The sequence below is a fragment of the Pseudophryne corroboree genome, chromosome 2 (assembly GCF_028390025.1).
Source record: "Pseudophryne corroboree isolate aPseCor3 chromosome 2, aPseCor3.hap2, whole genome shotgun sequence".
In the NCBI taxonomy this organism is placed as follows: Eukaryota; Metazoa; Chordata; class Amphibia; order Anura; family Myobatrachidae; genus Pseudophryne; species Pseudophryne corroboree.
Window position 1 is genome coordinate 408,041,495 of NC_086445.1, and position 20,448 is coordinate 408,061,942.

Sequence of the window (20,448 nt, forward strand, 5' to 3'; positions counted from 1 at the left end):
TACACTGCAAAGTGAAATTAATAAGATATAGTAATGATTGAGATAGTATATCCAGTGCTATTTTTACTTTTTTTTTGTTTTTGGCTTTCACTTGACTTAGACAGATCTTATTATCACAATGTCATAGAAGAAAATGTTTTCCTTTATGCAGAGCCGGCCTTAGCAATAGGCAGGCTAGGCATTTGCCTAGGGCATCCAAGCATGTCTAGGGGCATCCAAGCATGTCCCTGCAGTATCTCATGCTGGGAGGGACAGTCCGCAAACTAACTGTTACTTTCCAAATGTATTCAATCAGTACTTGTATACACTGCTGTTTACATTTGTAAAAAAAATGCACACTGTGCCTTAAACTTCCTCTGACATGCTTGAATGCCCCTGACTTGTGAGACCTCAGACAGACAGCACAAGCCCAGTAACTGCAATTCCTGGACCTTTGACATTTTTACTGACTATATAAGGTTATTACTGGATGGCTTCTATAACACGTGAATTTGGAAGACTGCTTCACAGAAACCTGACATCACCTATACTGCTTGTGCACAGAGGGGAGGGGGACCCTGTTATCCTATGTCCCTTATCCCTGTGCAATTCCCAGGTGTCTGCAGGGACATAACATGGGAAATGTTCTCCCCACACTTTATTTCCTAGTCAGTCCATGCCGTAAAATTCCCCTGCCACCCAGCACTGTAACGTGGTCAGTAAGTTGCGTTGTGCTTTTCTATATGAAACATCAGTGCAGCATGACTTTCGGACACATCAGACTGGAGGGCAGAGCATATCACTCCCACAGTATAAAGTAAAGGGCATGCAGTAACAGACACCAGCAAACACACTGAATAGTGAAGAGAATGGACAGTTTCTACATGTTTGATACTGGTCTTTTTGTATAACCAGCAAGTGTGGCAGTATCTGTGGCAGTATATGTGTATTATGGGCATTACTAATGTGGGGTATATGTGTAAGGTGCATTACTGTGTGGCATTATGTGTATTATGGGCATTACTAATGTGGGGCATATGTGTAAGGTTCCTTTACTGTGTGGAATTATATGTATTATGGTCATTACTGTGTGGCATTGTGCAGAGTTGAACTGGCCCACAGGGTAAACCCTCAGTGGGCCCCACTACCTGAGCGTTGCAGGTACAGATGCAGAACTAGCGGCGGAGCTAGGGGGCACCAGACAAAATTTTGCCTAGGGCATCAAATTGGCTAGGGCCGGCTCTGCCTTTATGTCCATGAGCCTGATTCAGGTCCCATCTTTTACTGTGGCGCATGCTGCCAAGTATCAAGGTTCGGTACTTTGTGCATGCACCAGACCTATACTACACACGTGCAGTATGGGTCTGTAGAATTTAGAATGCAGCACGGCCATGGCCGCCATCAGGGGGGTGCTGGGGGCACAGCTGTCCCGGGCCCGGGATGCTCATGCAGCCGCCTGCCCGCCTGCCGCCGTTCCTGCCGTTCCCGCTGTTCTGCCGCTGTCCTCTCCTCTCCCCTATTGCTGCCGCCGCCACTGAGGAGACAGTTATTCAAGATATTAGAGGAGCCCTCTGTCTAATAACTGTCTCCTCTGAGGCAGCGGCCATTTTGGGAGGAACGTTTTCAATACAGAGCTGCAGGAGGACGGGGGACAGCAGCAGAACAGCGAAGACGGAGGCGGGCAGCAGCGGCATGAACATTCCAGGCCCTCCCAACAGCGGCAACAATGGGGGAGGAAATTAAAGAATCCCCTGACAATGAGCAGAACCCCTGATAACTACATGAAACAGGTACTTGCATAATTATTGTGTGGCCATAATATGGTGTCAGGGGCATTACTGTGGGGACTTAATATGGTGCAAGGGGCATAACATGGTGTTGTTCCGTGTCTGCATATAAACATTTTTTTTATTTTTTTTATATATATATTTATTTTTAATTAACTTTTTTTTTTTGGGGGGGGGGGCTATTTTATCTGTCCCAGGCCCCACCATTTCTGATGGCAGCATTGAGTACGGCAGGGTACTGACAGTGATTGACAGTCTGATGTCAAGGGGGATGAGGAGGGGGTGACAGCCTCCATTTCCTCCAATATAGAGGCGTGCCACCGCCATTGTGCATCTGGGGTGGCTGGCTTGCATGACCCCATGCATCATGCTGCCGTCTCATGGTGTTGCATAGTCGCTCTTGCTGCATTAATGTATAAGTGCTATCGCTGCAATAACTACTCCAATCTAAATCAGACCCCATGTTCATGTGAATACTGAAACTGTCCTTGATAATTGTGATATTGGAGTACGCTAATGCACAGCCTCCATGTTGGTTCCCGAGGAGGCTTCATTCCCTTACAAAGATGGCCACCATAATTAGTACTGTGCATGTGTGGCATCATCTTGTCACTGTATAAGATTGACTTGGTAGGAGACGGACATCTCCTATTTAGCTGCAAGAGACTTAAGATTCATTCCTGCATTACTGCTGTTCCAGCATTCTGTGCTGACAATAACACCTTGTATACAGTCACCAGCTGGTGAGCTGTATCAACCCCACTCTGCTATATACAGTACCTAACCAGTGTATCACAGAGAGAAGGGCTGCTTCCTGCTATCTTCAATAAATCACCTACGGTTCATAGGACATTCCATTGGTGTGTACATACCACTGCAAACCACCGCAACTATACACACATTGTTCCCAACACTAAAGGGGAATTTTGGAGTTAAGTAACATCCACAGGAGAAGGGAGGGTGTGACAAATATATTCCATGTATATGTTGTCACTAGCATGTCCAGTTTATGAAATGAGGGTGGAGTACAGAGAACACATTTACCATATTGAGGAAAAGCATCACATTCAAAATACTTTATGCTTATTAATGTTTTTTCAATCAGTGTGAAGCTTTATATTTTCTGTGCAACCTATAGATGCCACAACCCTGGTCGGTCGCACAATAGAAAAATGGTCATAGAGCCACTAATAGAAAAATGAATACTTGCCTTTGGTTACTTTCCAGGGTATTATCATACATGTCTGGGAACTGCTCATTGATCAACCAATAAATAATTGTACCTTCTTTAGAAGTGTTAAATACATGCACAGCAGAGCACCGTAGATCTATTTGTGAGTCTACATAAAAATGTAAAAAAAGAAAAGAAATTGAAATATTTCATATTGTACTACAACAGAATTTGTGTGCAATTTAAAAATGTAGTGTATCATTGGTTTCATATTTTGTGAAAGTTTGCAAGAGGAACATAAGAAACATTTTGCAAATTGGGGCATAGTAATTAAGATGGTATGCAAAAAAATTAAGTACCTAATGGAAAAATGGGTAAGCACATATAATTTTTTTCAAAACGTCATAGTAGCGTGGAAAAAGAAACTCCTATTTTGTGGGGGCACTACTTACAATTAGATGGTTAAATAACATTTCTCTAACGTCCTAAGTGGATGCTGGGAACTCTGTAAGGACCATGGGGAATAGCGGCTCCGCAGGAGACTGGGCACAACTAAAGAAAGCTTTAGGACTACCTGGTGTGCACTGGCTCCTCCCTCTATGACCCTCCTCCAGACCTCAGTTAGAATTTTGTGCCCGGCCGAGCTGGATGCACACTAGGGGCTCTCCTGAGCTCTTAGAAAGAAAGTAATATTTAGGTTTTTTATTTTCAGTGAGATCTGCTGGCAACAGACTCACTGCTACGAGGGACCTAGGGGAGAGAAGCGAACCTACCTGCTTGCAGCTAGCTTGGGCTTCTAGGCTACTGGACACCATTAGCTCCAGAGGGATCGAACACAGGCCCAGCCTCGGTCGTCCGGTCCCGGAGCCGCGCCGCCGTCCCCCTAGCAGAGCCAGAAGCAAGAAGACGTTCCTGGAAATCGGCGGCAGAAGACTTCGGTCTTCATTAAGGTAGCGCACAGCACTGCAGCTGTGCGCCATTGCTCCCCAGGCACACCACATACTCCGGTCACTGATGGGTGCAGGGCGCTGGGGGGGGGCGCCCTGGGCTGCAATATAAGTACCTTACTTGGCAAATTAACACATAATATAGCCTTTAAGACTATATATGTGTAAAATCCCCTGCCATAACTGTATAAAAAAAGCGGGAGAAGCCCGCCGGAAAAGGGGCGGGGCTATCTCCCTCAGCACACTGGCGCCATTTTCCCTCACAGCTCCGCTGGAAGGATCGCTCCCCAGGCTCTCCCCTGCAGTTCCAGACTACATAGGGTAAAAAAGAGAGAGGGGGCACTAAATTTAGGCGCAATCTGTGATATATAAGCAGCTATAAGGGGTAAAATCACTGTTTAGTGTGTATCCCTGTTTTATATAGCGCTCTGGTGTGTGCTGGCATACTCTCTCTCTGTCTCCCCAAAGGGCTTTGTGGGGTCCTGTCCTCAGTCAGAGCATTCCCTGTGTGTGTGCGGTGTGTCGGTACGGCTGTGCCGACATGTTTGATGAGGAGGCTTATGTGGAGGCGGAGCAGGTGCCGATAAATGTGATGTCACCCCCTGCGGGGTCGACACCTGAGTGGATGGATATGTGGAAGGAATTACGCGACAGTGTCAACTCCTTACATAAAAGGTTTGACGACATATCAGATGTGGGACAGCCGGCTTCTCAGCCCGTGCCTGCCCAGACGTCTCAAAAGCCATCAGGGGCTCTAAAACGCCCGCTACCTCAGATGGCAGACACAGATGTCGACACAGATACTGACTCCAGTGTCGACGATGATGAGACTAGTGTACATTCCAATAGAGCCACACGTTACATGATTACGGCAATGAAAAATGTGTTGCACATTTCTGATATTACCCCAGGTACCACAAAAAAGGGTATTATGTTTGGGGAGAAAAAACTACCAGTGGTTTTCCCCCCTTCTGATGAATTAAATGAGGTGTGTGAAGAAGCGTGGGCTTCCCCCGATAAGAAACTAGTAATTTCTAAAAAGTTACTAATGGCGTACCCTTTCCCGCCAGAGGATAGGTCACGTTGGGAGACATCCCCTAGGGTAGATAAAGCGCTCACACGCCTGTCAAAGAAGGTGGCACTACCGTCTCCGGACACGGCCGCCCTAAAGGAGCCTGCTGATAGGAAGCAGGAGGCTATCCTGAAGTCTGTTTATACACACTCAGGTATTATACTGAGACCAGCTATTGCTTCAGCATGGATGTGCAGTGCTGCAGCTGCGTGGTCAGATTCCCTGTCAGAAAATATTGATACCTTAGACAGGGACACTATATTGCTAACCATAGAGCATATTAAAGACGCAGTCTTATACATGAGAGATGCACAGAGGGATATTTGCCGGCTGGCATCTAAAATAAGTGCAATGTCCATTTCTGCCAGGAGGGGTTTATGGACTCGGCAGTGGACAGGGGATGCAGATTCTAAAAGGCACATGGAAGTTTTGCCTTACAAGGGTGAGGAGTTGTTTGGGGATGGTCTCTCGGACCTCGTTTCCACAGCGACAGCTGGGAAGTCAGCATTTTTACCCCATGTTCCCTCACAGCCAAAGAAAGCACCGTTTTATCAGGTACAGTCCTTTCGGCCCCAGAAAGGCAAGCGGGTTAAAGGCGCGTCCTTTCTGCCCAGAGGCAGAGGTAGAGGAAAAAAGCTGCAGCATACAGCCAGTTCCCAGGAACAAAAGCCCTCCCCCGCTTCCTCTAAGTCCACCGCATGACGCTGGGGCTCCACAGGCGGAGCCAGGTACGGTGGGGGCCCGTCTCCAGAACTTCAGCGACCAGTGGGCTCGCTCACGGGTGGATTCCTGGATTCTACAAGTAGTATCTCAGGTGTACAAGCTGGAATTCGAGACGTCTCCCCCTCGCCGTTTCCTCAAATCTGCCTTGCCATCAGCTCCCCCGGACAGGGAGGCAGTGCTGGAGGAAATTCACAAGCTGTATTCGCAGCAGGTGATAGTCAAGGTACCCCTCCTTCAACAAGGAAGGGGTTACTATTCCACAATGTTTGTGGTACCGAAACCGGACGGTTCGGTGAGACCCATTTTAAATTTGAAATCCTTGAACACCTAGATAAAAAGGTTCAAGTTCAAGATGGAATCGCTCAGGGCGGTTATTTCAAGCCTGGAGGAAGGGGATTACATGGTATCACTGGACATCAAGGATGCTTACCTACATGTCCCCATTTACCATCCTCACCAGGAGTACCTCAGATTTGTGGTACAGGACTGTCATTACCAATTCCAGACGTTGCCGTTTGGTCTGTCCACGGCACCGAGGGTATTTACCAAGGTAATGGCCGAAATGATGATACTCCTTCGAAAAAAGGGAGTTTTAATCATCCCATACTTGGACGATCTCCTTATAAAGGCGAGGTCCAGGGAGCAGTTGTTGGTCGGGGTAGCACTATCTCGGGAGGTGCTACAACAGCACGGTTGGATTCTGAATATTCCAAAGTCACAGCTGGTTCCTACGACACGTCTACTGTTTCTGGGGATGGTTCTGGACACAGACCAGAAAAGGGTGTTTCTCCCGGAGGAGAAAGCCAAGGAGTTGTCGTCTCTAGTCAGAGATCTCCTGAAACCAAAACAGGTCTCGGTGCATCACTGCACGCGAGTCCTGGGAAAAATGGTAGCTTCCTACGAAGCAATTCCATTCGGCAGGTTCCATGCAAGAATCTTTCAGTGGGATCTGTTGGACAAGTGGTCCGGATCCCATCTTCAGATGCATCAGCTGATAACCCTGTCTCCAAGGACCAGGGTGTCTCTGCTGTGGTGGCTGCAGAGTGCTCATATTCTAGAGGGCCGCAGATTCGGCATACAGGACTGGGTCCTGGTGACCACGGATGCCAGCCTTCGAGGCTGGGGGGCAGTCACACAGGGAAGAAACTTCCAAGGGCTATGGTCAAGCCAGGAGATTTTCCTACACATAAATATTCTGGAACTACGGGCCATCTACAATGCCCTAAGTCAGGCAAGACCCCTGCTTCAAAACCAGCCGGTACTGATCCAGTCAGACAACATCACGGCGGTCGCCCATGTAAACCGACAGGGTGGCACGAGAAGCAGGACGGCGATGGCCGAAGCCACAAGGATTCTCCGATGGGCAGAAAATCACGTGTTAGCACTGTCAGCAGTGTTCATTCCGGGAGTGGACAACTGGGAAGCAGACTTCCTCAGCAGGCACGACCTCCACCCGGGAGAGTAGGGACTTCATCCAGAAGTCTTTCAGCTGATTGTAAATCGCTGGGAACGGCCACAGGTGGACATGATGGCGTCCCGCCTCAACAAAAAGCTAGAAAGATATTGCGCCAGGTCGAGAGACCCTCAGGCAATAGCTGTGGACGCTCTAGTGACACCGTGGGTGTACCAGTCGGTTTATGTGTTCCCTCCTCTTCCTCTCATACCCAAGGTACTGAGGATAATAAGACGAAGAGGAGTAAGAACTATACTAATTGTTCCGGATTGGCCAAGAAGAGCTTGGTACCCAGAACTTCAAGAGGTGATCTCAGAGGACCCATGGCCTCTGCCGCTCAGACAGGACCTGCTGCAGCAGGGGCCCTGTCTGTTCCAAGACTTACCGCGGCTGCGTTTGACGGCATGGCGGTTGAACGCCGGATCCTGAAGGAAAAGGGCATTCCGGAGGAAGTCATCCCTACGCTGATTAAAGCTAAGAAAGAAGTGACCGCAAACCATTATCACCGCATATGGCGAAAATATGTTGCGTGGTGTGAGGCCAGGAAGGCCCCAACGGAGGAATTTCAGCTGGGACGTTTTCTGCACTTCCTACAGTCAGGGGTGACTATGGGCCTAAAATTGGGTTCCATTGAGGTCCAGATTTCGGCTCTATCGATTTTCTTCCAGAAAGAACTGGCTTCACTACCTGAAGTTCAGACATTTGTTAAGGGAGTGCTGCATATTCAGCCCCCTTTTGTGCCCCCGGTGGCACCTTGGGATCTCAACGTGGTGTTGAATTTCCTAAAGTCACATTGGTTTGAACCACTTAAAACCGTGGATTTAAAATATCTCACGTGGAAAGTGGTCATGCTGTTGGCCTTGGCTTTGGCCAGGTGTGTGTCAGAATTGGCGGCTTTATCATGTAAAAGCCCTTATCTGATTTTCCATATGGATAGGGCGGAATTGAGGACTCGTCCCCAATTTCTCCCAAAGGTGGTTTCAGCTTTTCATTTGAACCAGCCTATTGTGGTGCCTGCGGCTACTCGTGACTTGGAGGATTCCAAGTTGCTGGACGTAGTCCGGGCCCTAAAAATTTATGTTTCCAGGACAGTTGGAGTCAGAAAGACTGACTCGCTATTTATCCTGCATGCACCCAACAAGTTGGGTGCGCCTGCTTCAAAGCAGACTATTGCTCGCTGGATCTGTAGCACGATTCAACTTGCACATTCTGCGGCTGGACTGCCGCATCCTAAATCTGTAAAAGCCCATTCCACGAGGAAGGTGGGCTCTTCTTGGGCGGCTGCCCGAGGGGTCTCGGCTTTAAAACTTTGCCGAGCAGCTACTTGGTCGGGGTCAAACACATTTGCTAAATTCTACAAGTTTGATACCCTGGCTGAGGAGGACCTAGAGTTCGCTCATTCGGTACTGCAGAGTCATCCGCACTCTCCCGCCCGTTTGGGAGCTTTGGTATAATCCCCATGGTCCTTACGGAGTTCCCAGCATCCACTTAGGACGTTAGAGAAAATAAGATTTTACTCACCGGTAAATCTATTTCTCGTAGTCCGTAGTGGATGCTGGGCGCCCGTCCCAAGTGCGGATTGTCTGCAATACTTGTATATAGTTATTAGTTAAGTAAAGGGTTATTGTTGAGCCATCTGTTGAGAGGCTCAGTTATATTTCATACTGTTAACTGGGTATAGTATCACGAGTTATACGGTGTGATTGGTGTGGCTGGTATGAGTCTTACCCGGGATTCCAAATCCTTTCCTTATTGTGTCAGCTCTTCCGGGCACAGTATCCTAACTGAGGTCTGGAGGAGGGTCATAGAGGGAGGAGCCAGTGCACACCAGGTAGTCCTAAAGCTTTCTTTAGTTGTGCCCAGTCTCCTGCGGAGCTGCTATTCCCCATGGTCCTTACGGAGTTCCCAGCATCCACTACGGACTACGAGAAATAGATTTACCGGTGAGTAAAATCTTATTTATTCAATCCAATAAAATGACAAATACCACTAACAAGTCCAGTAAAGAATCTCTTCAATTATGGTAGGGTAAATATGATACTGTATATTCCTATACAGGGACATGCGGTGTGGTAAATGGCTGAGGAGGCACTGGCTAGTACCAGTGCATATTTATACACAATATATGAGCCCAAGGGTTCATGTGGGCATTATACACAGTGCAGCAGTATATACTGCAGGAAATTTGGTGAGTTTTGATCAGAGATGGTTGGAAAAGATAGGCAGGGGAGACATTGCCTCGCCTGCCATAGACATTTTACTCCAGAGTTTTGACCATAAAATGATCACTATAATACAAAGATATTTCTAATATATTTTGTATTTTTATATACTGTATATAGTTAAATCTCTGGCTTATAATAGAGTATGACAGGAAAGCCTCTCCATCTGCCTCACCACACCGCACATCACTGTTCCTATGTCTACAGTATGACATTGACCAAATATATTGAGTATCAAATCATAGCAATATCCAAACAGTGAAATATATGTGCATTCATGTAACAATAATTTAAATGCTGATGCAGCATGTCAGAAACATACACCAGTCAGATCCAGTATTCATATGTTATCATCAATAACTCAATATTAGACCTGTACAGCCTATGATAATATAGACTTCATTATATACTTTGTAACAATAAGGGTATTTAACTCAGTAGAGGGGTGTATTGGTGCAGTGTCTAAGTCAGTGGTTCCCAAACTTTCTTACATCATGGCACCCTAGAGTATCAGCATATTTTTCACTGCACCCCTAGGATAAAAGTTTTTTTATTGATGAATTTGGAAAAAATATTAAATTAAGTAAATTGTGCCTACCTGTCACCCTTAGATTCAGTTATGTGGTGGTGTACAGTTGGACTTCTGATTGTCCACAGGCTTTAAGATTGGCAGTCACTAGCAGTTGTTTTGCCTATCACTTTGAAAATAATTTGATTTGGTTCTGGACCACCAACCCAAGGCACCCCAGGGTTCCTGTGAACACAATATGGGAACCACTGGTCTAGGTGCTAAATCATGATCCACAGACAACTTCTCCAGTGAATAAATGAAATATTGAAGCTTTCCGGCAGCATTCAACACAAATGAAAATAAAATAACATATGCCTAGCGCCCATTCAGGGCACTAACTCACTTCTTCAACCCTGACTAACCATGAGACAGCTAGTCTGCAAACACAAAGTCTCTCAATGTCTTTCCAGTCCTATATCTTAAGGGTCTAGCTAGACTGGATTGGCTTGGCCTCTGGCTTCTCACTTCACAGCCTTGCTTGGCTTTGACTGCCACAGATACTCTCAGTCTCACACCCTGCTTCCTTGCAGAGTAGCACAGGCTTTGGCCTGGCTTGGTTCGCTACCACAGCTCCACAGAAAGTGTCAAAGTTTAGGGCTCTCCCTGACTTCCTGCAGGTATGAATCCTGGCTGCCAGGCCTACTTGACTTTGACTGCAACCCCACCTTGGCTCTGTCTCAACAGGCAGTCTCTCCAGACTGACTTGCTTTGCAGTCCCACCTGGACTGTCTGGCTGTCCTCCAGCCTCACCTGGGCTCTGTGCAAAGGGCAACCTCTGGGTGTTTTCCTACATTTCTTTTATTCTCAGTGTGGGTGGATGCCACCTCCCACACACAGAATAGGCTGTTCATCAGCTTCATCCTTGATACTGCCACAACGTGTATCGTGTATCAAATAATAGATAGGATAGAAATAGTCTGAATAGAGACACACAAAGCAGGCAAGATTATTACGGTCTAGTATTTGTTGCTAGGACATCGGATACCAGATGAGTGCACCCTTTCCCCATTGAGTGAATGCAACAGGTATAGCAAGTATAGTGGAAAAGATTAAGCTGAAAATGTGCACAATGGGGGTAATTCCAAGTTGATCGCAGCAGGATTTTTGATAGCAATTAGGCAAAACCATGTGCACTGCAGGGGAGGCAGATATAACATGTGCAGAGAGAGTTAGATTTGGGTGGGTTATTTTATTTCTGTGCAGGGTATATACTGGCTGCTTTATTTTTACACTGCAAATTAGATTGCAGATTGAACACACCCCACCCAAATCTAACTCTCTCTGCACATGTTATATCTGCCTCCCCTGCAGTGCACATGGTTTTGCCCAATTGCTATTAAAAAGCATGCTGCGATCAACTTGGAATTACCCCCAATATTTGCTTTTTCTCCTCTTAACTTCAAATGTGTAAGCACATGAGGAGAGTTTACAAGTGCACACTAAGCTCAATAAACAAGACTGACTCTACTGTTGGTCTTACCAGGGAATTGTGCAATCAGCACCAGTCGATGAGAGAGCAGAGAAAAGAGAGATTTCTTAATTGTGGAGTATAGATGAAAACTGAAGTTAGAGCTGTGGTGTGCAGGTCCTGCCGTGTACACTGTGGAAATCTCATTTGCCCAACAAAATAGTTTTTTTTATCCATTTGTAGCTTATGGGTAAATGTATTATAGCGGCACGGATTGTGCCGCTATAACATTTCCTGCTATTCCTGCGAGATCCTCAGCGCAGTCCAGAGCTGGCAACAACCACAGCCAGGGATAGCTCTGTCCCTAATGTGGAGATAAGGCATTGCCACCTGCAGCTGTCGATATCGATAGCTGTAGGTATCAGAATAGTCAGCGCGACTGACCGTTCTTACATTGCCCTCACATATGGGCCTACTATCTTATAGATAGCAGCGCCGATATGGACAGGGGTACACTGTGCACACACCACTGCCATCATACATGGGGGAGAAGCGGTATAGCACACATAATGTGGACTGATACAACTTCTCCCCTATAATGACAGATGATACATTTACCATTTGGTCACAGTGATTTCCATGTCCAGGAGTAGGGTCAGTATTAGTTGTAGTGAGTGTCCAATCAGAAGTCTCTTTGCTGAATGTTCTTTCAGTGTTAAGTGGATAAAGGAATTAGCCATGTCTTATGCATAAAGAACATCATGGATTCTCTCTGATTGCCAGTGTGTGATTGGTGGATGAGAACACCACTCAACATCAGGTCATCTCTATGTCATAGATTCCCCAAGGTTAACACTTCTGTCACTGGCTGACGAGTACATCAATTGAGAGTGCTCATGTTTGCACATTAAGTGTGTCATGTGTTCTCCGAGATTGCTGCTCTGTGATTGGCAGATGAGACCATCACTGTAATGATAGCTATATGTGGGATATGCACTGGATTCCCTAGGAATGCCACTATAATATTATCAAAGGAATCAGTAAATTAGAAGAGTGGAATGAACCCACATTCTTTTTAATTATTAACAATAGTTATGTAAATTGGAGCGGGCGAATACAAAAGCCCCCACTGTCCAACATGAGAGATGGGGGATTTGTTATACCATACATAACACTTTATGCCTAAGGGAATCTCTGATCTATGCTATGTCGGTAATTTCTTAAGATGATATATATCCGTATGTGTAGAAGTTTTGTCTTTAGGGACAATGTGTGTTGCATGACAAGTGGGGAATTGGTATTCCATATATAATACACTGTGTACACGGGAACCCCCGATATTTGATATGTCGTTAATTCCATATAATGTATATTTGGAGGTCTGGAAGTTTAAAGGGCTAGTATGAGTTGCAAAAAATATTAATACATAAAAAAAAAACTAAAGAAAAATATACAAAATGTAATGCCAGTTGTATAAAGTGGGGTAGTGCCATATCAAGGATTATGTATGGGAATGCAGAGATACACATAATCCTAGGCAGGAGGTTCTTCATAGTACTAATACTACTACTGAGGGATGGGTAACCTTAATCAGAGATCAGAGATAATGTCATATCAGGTAGAAAGTAGAATTCTGTGTCATCCATCACATCAGTAAGTGTCTCCCTATCCATGTTGGAGGTCATGTATATTGCCCTCTTTATGCTTCTGTGACTATAACCCCTCGTGTGAAGCTTGATTTGTCAGGCTGGAACAGATCCTCTTTAAATGTTCTGTAAGAATTCCCCTTTACTCAACACTATTGTTCTACCTGGTGGTTTATTACAGTTGTTATGCACTTTTGGCAAATGATAGAATATCGGGGTCTTGGGGGTAGTCACTTCCCAAAAAATGTATTTGTGATGATTAATAATTCCACTTTTTAGAGCTTGTTTGACCATCCGGTTATAGAAGCATAGGAAGTTATCTGTTGGGTTAAACAACAATCATTTATAGCAGGTGTTGTCTGCTAGTTGTTTCATGGCTTCTTCCTCATACATCTCTTTGGGCCATAATAGAATATAACCCCCTTTATCTAAAGGCTTTATTAATATCCAATCCCATTATCTGATTTCTTCAAGTGCTCTTCTATCCGCTTTCGTTAAGTTGTCATTCAATATGGGTTCTTTCTTCTGTTTGAGAAACAGGGTATTAAACTCCTTAGAGACAAACTCCTTGAATACTCATACTACAGGGCATATGTTATCTCGGGGAAAGAAAATTGACCATTTCATGTATTGTGGTCTATCTAGCGTGGTTGTCCTTGTTTGTGTATTTATTAGAGGGTCCCAGCGTTCTTCTAGATTATCAATAGTTTTAAGTTCTTCCATAGTGAGTTGATCTAGTGCATTCATAGATGGTGAAATCTTATCTGATTATAAAGAGGTCTGAGGGATTTCATCATTGTTATGTCTTTCCTGTGTCTGTAGTCTTTCCTTCTTCACAGTGTGATATTTGATGAGTAGGAGTTTATGGCATAAGAGATTGAGGTCTTTTTCTCATGTAAACCTATCAAAGTGTTTAACTGGAGAAAAAGATAGAACCTTGCTTAGGAGTGACCTTTGTTCTTCTGTCAGTATCCTATTAGACAGGTTGATGATTGGGAAAGGGTCTACTTTCTGTAAAGTTATAATTTCTGTAGCTGTTTGGACTGTGTCTGGAGTATCGGTGACCTTCACAGACCTTGTTTTCCTCCTGTTCTTCCAGCTCCGCCACGTCTTTCTCTTGGATTTTCGTAATTCCCCCTTGATCCACGGGTGTCCGTAAAAAAGGAGTCAGGAGTATAGGTGTAGTTGGCAGAGATGTACAGTATGTGAGCCGTATCTTTGATATGATTCCTGGGAATCCTCTGTTTCAGAGGTGTCTAGTTCGAATGAGCTATACTGGTATGGAGTTTGTCTAGGTGCTAGTGGTCTTGCTCTTTTCTTCCACCTAAACACATTGCATGTGGCGTGATCTTTGTTAGCCCTTAGGAACTTGTTTTTCTTCCTTTCAATTATAGTCTGCTCATATATTTCCAGATCGTTTTTGTTTTGTTTTCAAAACACTTTTGAAATTGATTATCCAATTCCCATTTCTCCAGGCTTTTAACTTTTGTCTCAAGACTAATGTCTTTATTTCTTTTTCTTACTTTTTCAAGTATTAAAAGATTGTGTTTGATGAGTATGGTCACCAATTCCTGTAACATTTGCTAAAGGTACTTTCCAACTCATTTTTCAAAGGTCTTAAGCCTCTTGGAGATATTTGCTGTTTAATATATTTTTTTTTTAGAGTAGTTAGATCCTAAGTAGTGGGTATATGTTTCTGTAGGATGTAGCAAAGACGATTGAATTCATCCTCCCAATTACTACTAGAGAGAGTGTCAGGTATGCTTGTGATATTATTAATGTCCTCACTTGTTTTTTTCTTAGAGCTTAATTCATTCTTGAGACTAAAACTGGTCATACTTACATACTGAAAATCTAGTATGTATTAGATAGAAGAAAGTCTACCCAAAATTCTTTTTGGGGTGCTATGTTAGATAATTTGGTATATAGTCGCCATGCTAGAGAAGGCAAGAAACTGAGATTGACTCGGCAATTGATTAAATGCAGGACAGAAGAGGGGATACTCTCTCTGCACAGGCTTAATATAATATTTTTAAGCCAGAATAAACAAAAAGGATATAGCTAGAGGGAATATGGCACCCCTATTATATATAGATAGTATAGAGGGTAATACAGGTTGAGTATCCCATATCAAAATATTCCGAAATACGGAATATTCCGAAATACGGACATTTTTGAGTGAGAGTGAGATAGTGAAACCTTTGTTTTCTGATGGCTCAATGTATACAAACTTTGTTTAATACACAAAGCTATTAAAAATATTGTATTAAATGACCTTCAGGCTGTGTGTATAAGGTGTATATGAAACATAAATGAATTGTGTGGATGTAGATACACTTTGTTCAATGCACAAAGTTACAAAAAATATTGGCTAAAATTACCTTCAGGCTGTGTGTATAAGGTGTATATGTAACATAAATGCATTCTATGCTTAGATTTAGGTCCCATCACCATGATATCTCATTATGGTATGCAATTATTCCAAAATACGGAAAAATCCGATATCCAAAATACCTCTGGTCCCAAGCATTTTGGATAAGGGATACTCAACCTGTATAGGTATCCGGCAGTGGTCCCCTAGAGTTTGATCAATGATTCAAGGTAGGGTAGAGAAAGAAGCTCTTTTTGTGTGGGCACTACTTACAAATAAATGGTTAAAAAAACTTTATTCAATCCAAGATTTTCTTAAATTATGGGGCAGGGTGTACTATGTGACATATGCGATTAGCATTGCGAAGGACAGCTCTTCCGATAAGAGCTGTCCTTCGTGATCTCCGGCGGCTCCCTGACTTACGGATTTAGGCCCCGGGGGTCACTCTGCGCACGGGGGTGGCTGCAAGGCATGCTGGGAAGGATCTGATTGTATTCCTCCTACCAGTACTGTGGAAAGAAGCCCATAGGCTTCTATGGGGTATCGCCAGCAAAGCTGGTGATCCCCTTCGAGTCGCTGACCCGGTGGCTGGGGCTTAGTACATTCAGAAAATGCGGTAAACAGGGGTTTACAGCATTTTTCATTCAGTACTTCCTGCCCATGGAAGGGTAAATATGATATGATACTACCGAACACATTAATGCTCTCTTATCATAGGTGCTGATTGTACAATTCCCCGGTAAGACTGACAGCAGAAGCAGTCTTGTATATTGAGCTTAGTGTGCACTAGTCTACTCTCATTCCCTCCTCCTATGCACGCACATTTGAAGTTAAGAGGAGGAAGAGCAGACATTGTGCACATTTTCAGCTGAATCTTTTCCACTATACTTACTATATCTGTTGCATTCACTCCATGGTATGAGGGTGCACTCATCTGGTATCCAATGTCCTAGCGACAAATACCAGACAGCAGTAATCCTACCCACTGGGATGTGTCTCTATTCAGACCATATCTATCCTTTTGCAGTTATTGACATTTTTTGATACACGTATATAATGAAGTCTATATTATCACAGGCTGTACAAGTCTAAAATTGAGTTATTGATGATAACATATACTGGATCTGATTGGTGTCTTTTTTTGACATTCTGCATCAGCATTTAAATTGTTGTTACATGAATGCACATATATTTTGCTGTTTGCTAGGATTTCATACGCTATATTTGAAAGATGGTCACAGCTATTATAACCACAATGTGAGAATAAGTGCTATATTATTACAATTTACTTTTTTCAGATTGCATTGATTGCTACCTAGTTCTGCAATAATAAGACAATCTCATTTGGTAGATATAGGAATATATCATATTTACCCTACCATAATTGAAGAGATTCTTCACTGGACTTGTTAATGTTGTATGTCATTTTATTGAATTGGATAATGTTTTGTAACAATTTATTTGTACATAGTTCCCCCACAAAAAGAGTTTCTTATTCTACCCTACTATGAATCATTGATCATACTCTAGGGGAGCACCGCCCAGGACCGCTGAGAGGGGTAGGGGAGCGGGTACTGGACCCAAACCTGATGGAGGGGCCCGGGGGTGGGGGCAAGGTCTGCTGCAGCCACTTCCCTGCTTCATCCCTCCTTACGGGGCAGCAGCAGCATGAGCTCTCATCTTCTCAGCACAGAACATGCTGGGCCTCTGCCTGTTGCTGTACGGGGAGGGGGGAGCAATCACAGTGATCATGCTCTCCCCCCTTGAATTGCCCCTGGCTGAGAGGGCAATTTGCTCCCCCCTTCAGGGCTTTAGTGACATTTTTAATTTTTCCTTTAAGGGGCGTGGCAATGCCTCCTGCATTTAGGTCATGCCCCGAAAATTTTACCTGGGCCACAGAAGACCTCTTGGCAGCACTGGCACCGCCAGATACCTATATTACCCCGCCCACTATCTATACATAATGGTGGTGACATATTCCCTCTATTTATATCCTCTTTGTTTATTCTGGCTTAAAATATTATATTAAGCCTGTGCAGAGAGACTATCTCGTCTTCTCTGCTACATTTTTTCAAAACTTTTTAGAAATTAGAGGTGTTAATTTATTTGTTGTGTGTGTCTGATTGTGGGCATATGTACTATGATTATTTTTCTAATTACAAATTCTGACTAATTGTGGGAATGCAAATGAAGCCTGCCACAAGATTGTGTTGCTCATGCTCACAGTGAACCACAGAAGACAAATGTGAGCGTTTAAAAAAAAAATAAACTTGATACACAGGCTAGCAATGACTCAGTATACCAAATATCAATGTTCAAATGAAAATAGAGGGCTATTGAGCAACCAATATCACAAAATAAAATTGGGAAAACACAAATGTAGTAATGAAAAAAAAAACAATTAAAGAAACAATTACGATAAAACATTGTAGTGGGAGCTATGTTTTTAGAAGAGTATGGCTATGTGGTTAGGGGTATGATTAATACATGTTGAGTTTAAAAAAAAGAAGAGGACAGATCCTAGTTATGCCTCTAGCTTTAGGCCCCCCTGCTCCATCCCACCGTGAGTTCATAATATACTACACAGCAGTGCCATATGTGACTGCCAAACAGTACAGAGAGCGACCAGGTGAATGGCAATCAGATACTATTTTTCTGTAGGCAAATAGAGGTTGTCACAACCAGCGAAGTTGAGAAGGTAATAATATAAAATTCTGATTTTACTCTGAATAAGGATTCTATACTCAAGATGAGTATATATTTTAAAACATCTTCCTTCCCCGTGGCCATGCAGTCTACTGACATCCTGTATGGGAACCAATAGCCACCAAGAGGTGAACTCACCTGTGTCTGAAATTTGCAGTGTTGCTCCGAGACTCAACATATGAAGTGAGCCAGGGAATAATGGGGAGAGGCAGTGGTGATGGGGAGTGGCAGTGGGTGATAGGGAGAGGCTTACCTCCTTTCAATTCTCAAATTCCTGGAGGGGGCATGACAAGGGGCATGGACAAAACCACAGTAAGGTGACAACTATTTTATTTATCAGATTTCAAGCACACATATGATGCTTTATATGCCATCTGCTCCACATACAGCTTATATGCCTCAGAGGACTCTCATGGCACCTTATATACCTCAGCGCCCCACTGAACTTCCTCACCTCACTACATCACTGTACAACATTATTGTATACCCTATGCTACACAGTAATACATCACTGCACTAACTTCCCACACTACATTACTGCACTGCTATATCATGCAAATATCATGGAGGAGGATTTATCATACTCTCTGATCTTTGCAAAGCTCCAGAAAAGAAAAAGGTCTGGTTCTGAGATTAGAGGAAGAATAAACAGAGACAGACTAGATCAGAAGGACTGGGTGGGCCTAGTCCTGGGGTTGGGAGGGAGCACTTGAGATCAATGGGATGTCTTAAAATGCAGCAAAGCCCGAGGTGCAGCCAGAACTTTGTGGGCCCCAAAGCAACATTTTGAAGGGGACCTGCCCCAATACAATGTTGTGTCCTAGTTCTTTTTTTGAACCATAGTAGTGCCTTAATTAATGTTGTGCCCCACAATAGTGCCCTATTTTATGAACCACATTAATGCCCTAGATCACGATATCACATAGTTGCGGGAGACTCACAATATTTTGGGTAAACCTCCACATCCCTGGAAGAGTAGGCAGATCTCCCGCATCCTGCCCACTTCCTAGAGAAGTGAGTAGGGTCAGGAGAATCTGGGGTCCGTATGGTGAGCCGGCTTCACACTCAAACTGTCAGCAGCATTATTTCTCCAGGCTTCTTCAGGGGAGGAGATAACTAAAGTCATCACCTATAGTACCCTTGTTCTTACATATGCTTCCTGTATGCTTACGACAAGCTTTATTACAGTACGTCAGAAAAACTTATTTTGTTTATCTCTTGTTTCAGAATTGTATTAAAAGATTTTATGTAAGAAGTATACTTATTTCAATTCTTACCTGGTTCTACCTGCACACTAATATTTTTGGGTGGCTCTGTGATCCTGGGGGTCATGTTTCTACTGGCTGTTAAAACAAATTACATGTCTGTTATAATTGCATTGTCATTATTAAAATATAGATTACAGTAAAAAATAAATTGTATGTTTTAGATATATTTTTGTATATGATATTATCATGTAGCCTTAAAGTAGACAATTGTATGGCCAAGAGTGAGTACTGTTATCATGCAATGTAGGGACCTTCAGTATCAGAGAAGCCTTGATGCTGGCCTGTAGGCTTACCATATTTTTGCAAATGTAGGTAACTAAGGTTTTTTTTCAGAGATGAACGCAGATCTTGCTTCCACAGCAAGATCTGCGTTCCCATCTACTGGCATACTGGCAGTTTGAGCACTGACCCCCACCGACACCTTTCAAATTTTGTGCTGTCAACCACTGGAACCGGCAGCCAATCAGTAGCAGCCGCACCACCACTCCTGATTAGCTGCCGATCCGCTCGAGATTTCAAATGGTGGTGCCGTGTTGATAGAGACCAAAGGCCATCTCCACACCACTACTGCCCTGGGCTTTCTCCTCACTGATGCCAGCCACGTCTTCCGCCGCTGACGCTCATGTTATCCCCCGCACCACTGCCCAGGTCCTTATCCTGGTCACTGCCGCTGCCAAGGGCCTTCTCACTGCTGCCGACTTCAGCCTCTGCACCGCCAATGACCACAGCCCCGTCCGCTGCTCATTAGGCACTGTCCCTCTGTCACACTTTCTGTCCCTCTGTCACTGCTGTCACTCTCCCTGTCCTTGCTGTCACTCTCTCTGTCACTCTCCATGCTGTCACTCTCTCTGCAACTCTCCCTGCTGTCACTCTGTCACTATCCCTGCTGTCACTCTCCCTTTCCCTATGTCCCTGCTGTCACTCTCCCTTTCCCTATGTCCCTGCTGTCACTCTCCCTGTCCCTATGTCCCAGCTGTCACTCTCCTTGTCCCTGAATTTTGGCTCATACTGTGTTGCATAATGTGAATTTTGGCTCATACTGTGTGGCATAATGTGAATTTTGGCTCATTCCGTGTTGCATAATGTGAATTCTGGATCATACTGTGTGGTATATTGTGAATTTT

General features: G+C 44.2%; 1 long non-coding RNA gene across 1 annotated transcript in view; it reads right to left on the reverse strand.

Moving 5' to 3' along the window:
• Positions 1–2,982: 2,982 nt before the first annotated feature.
• LOC135050843 (uncharacterized) overlaps positions 2,983–20,448 on the reverse strand; it is a 32,461-nt gene continuing 14,995 nt past the window's right edge. Inside the window, exons 3-4 of the long non-coding RNA XR_010241868.1 lie at positions 19,334–19,399; positions 2,983–3,106 (exon numbers count right to left, since the gene is read on the reverse strand). This is a non-coding gene — a long non-coding RNA (uncharacterized LOC135050843). The remainder of the gene's footprint in view (positions 3,107–19,333; positions 19,400–20,448) is intronic.